This window comes from Musca domestica, unplaced genomic scaffold, assembly GCF_030504385.1.
Source record: "Musca domestica strain aabys unplaced genomic scaffold, Musca_domestica.polishedcontigs.V.1.1 6, whole genome shotgun sequence".
In the NCBI taxonomy this organism is placed as follows: Eukaryota; Metazoa; Arthropoda; class Insecta; order Diptera; family Muscidae; genus Musca; species Musca domestica.
The window spans coordinates 4,253,179-4,255,675 of NW_026712363.1; the positions used below are offsets into that span (position 1 = coordinate 4,253,179).

At 32.5% G+C, this 2,497-nt stretch overlaps 1 long non-coding RNA gene across 1 annotated transcript; it reads left to right on the forward strand.

Moving 5' to 3' along the window:
• Positions 1–719: 719 nt before the first annotated feature.
• On the forward strand, positions 720–1,392 carry LOC131805677 (uncharacterized). The gene is made up of 2 exons (XR_009343767.1): positions 720–1,003; positions 1,076–1,392. It is a non-coding gene; the product is annotated as an uncharacterized LOC131805677 (long non-coding RNA).
• Positions 1,393–2,497: the final 1,105 nt, after the last annotated feature.

The following is a 2,497-nucleotide window of genomic DNA, read 5'->3' on the forward strand; positions in this document are numbered from 1 at the left end:
TAAAGTTCAAAGGACTAAATATGTCGAAGCATTTGTCTCTTTTAAATTCGGACTTGTATTGCCCATTTGGTGCAAAATTAATTTGAAATCAGATAAATATATATATATATATATATATATATATATATATATATATATATATATATATATAAATATATATATATATATATATATATATATATATATATATATATATATATATATATATATATTTATCTGATTTCAAATTAATTTTGCACCAAATGGGCAAAAATATAAATAAATATAAATATATATATATATATATATATATATATATATATATATATATATATATATTTATCTGATTTCAAATTAATTTTGCACCAAATGGGCAATACAAGTCCGAATTTAAAAGAGACAAATGCTTCGACATATTTTTCCTTTGAACTTTAAATTATAATTATAATCATAGCGTGTATGATTAAATTCTCCCATAAAAAAAATTTAATTGTTATGTGGAGCTCTACTAAATTAGCAAAGTGGTGTAGGTTATCATACAGTCGGCCCCGCCCGACTTTAGGACTTTCTTTACTGGTTTTGCTTTTAGAAATGTTCATACATTTGATGTTCAAATATCATTTTTTTATTTATTTTTGTTTTTAGAACTTGTTGCTGTTGACACTACTCAGAAAAAATCCCGTTAACATATAATGATTTATACCTCTCACAAAGACTATATATCTATACGTTTTTAACAGCCAGTTCCACGATATCGAAAGAACACGTTCGCACAACTTTTACACGACAAACAGCTGATTTCCGTTCCACTAAAATCCATCAGAACGAAAATTTGCACGAAAATCAAAGCGAACGAAAACGTAAGCATTTCAGTGTAATTTTGCGTTCCACTATCTTTTTTCTTCCGTACGCATGCGAACACAAATGTCAAAATCAGTCACTTGTGTGTTTGCTATCGAATAATAACAATTAAGGAAAATTGTTTTAACATTAACATTGCTTGATTGAAAATGGAAACAAAAATGTAAGTAAAAATAATAAATGCAATTTAATATGTGAACAACAAATATATATTTTTTTATTTTCTCAATTCCAGCACGAAAAAATCATCAACTACACAGCTGCGGGCACTAGTATATGGAGGAGAATCCTGTGTTCACCAGAGGAGTGCCAATTTTTGGAAGCAGCAGAAGAAGTTTTAAATCGGGGCGGATTTGGATAGTTCTGCAACCGGGCACCCACTTCTCTTCCATCATATCCAAAAGAGCCCGAAAACTTCCTTCGACACACGAAAATTGGCCACAAACCTTGAAAAAATTATTATTATTATTTTTTATTATTTCAAAAATGTAAAAATACAATCATACTTACTGGTTGTTAGGTACTTCAAATAAATTCGAAGCATCTCTTAAATGCCTCCGTGGCACATTTTGAACCTCCTCCACATCATCCATAAAAAATAGGGCTACGGAAATATTCTTTTTTTATTTTCTAAGAGCACAAATAGTTTGAACACAATCAATAGAGTTTTTATTTTGTTTGTTTATTTACAATTTGTTTGTTTACAACTGAAATGTCAGTTGAGACAGAGCCACTGCTGCTTTTTCGCGTTTAAATTAGACATTTGGCGCTTTTTTTGCCTTATTTCGCGATTAATTTTTCCAAAAAAATATTTAGCAACACTGAACCACGTAAGGCTATGCGAAAGAAAGAACGAAAGTTAGTGGAACGCATTCTTATACGAAAGTGAGTGAGTAGCCTTCGTTCGCACAAATTTTCTTTCGAGATCGTGGAACAGGCTGTAAATTAATTATCAGCTGTTATCAAAACTACAATTTCCATGGAAATTAACACAATAAACCACAAACTTAAGATCAAAATCGGAAGAGCGTACTTTAAAGTTTGGAGGAACACATTCGACGACACTGTACCTACATAGCTTTATAGTTAAGACACGTGGTTCCGAAGCACTGTTTATTGTTTTAACGCGTTCACGGGAATTCCTCGGAATTTCTGCATAATTGCTGTTTGCATTAAGGGAGTCGTCTACCGTCAGTTGATATGAAAAATAAAAACATGCACGAACAGGGGCACGAACAACACACATCAGCCTCAATTCAACTTTCGTATGGATTTATAATTATAAGGAACTCCTCAGTTGTGGGATGGATATTCGAGAGATCACATGCATTTGTGCACATACATACATGCGCATGTACGTATGTATGTAGGGCAAATATTTTCAACACAACCTTCCAACAAGATCGATGATGATCACTGCGTTAAGATTTCGTTTTTATAACAGCATTTATTAGATGATGTTTGGTATTGTGATGTCCGAATTCGTGGTGTCGCACTATGACAAAGCAAAGATCTGCATGCGAAATGACCTGAACAGCAAAGACAAAGCGTACACCAGCCAGCAGTGTTAACTCCCCCTACGATAATGTTATCCATGCAATATGCCGTAAGTTAGCCAGACGGAGGAGGTGCACAAACTGTTGTACAGAACTACAAT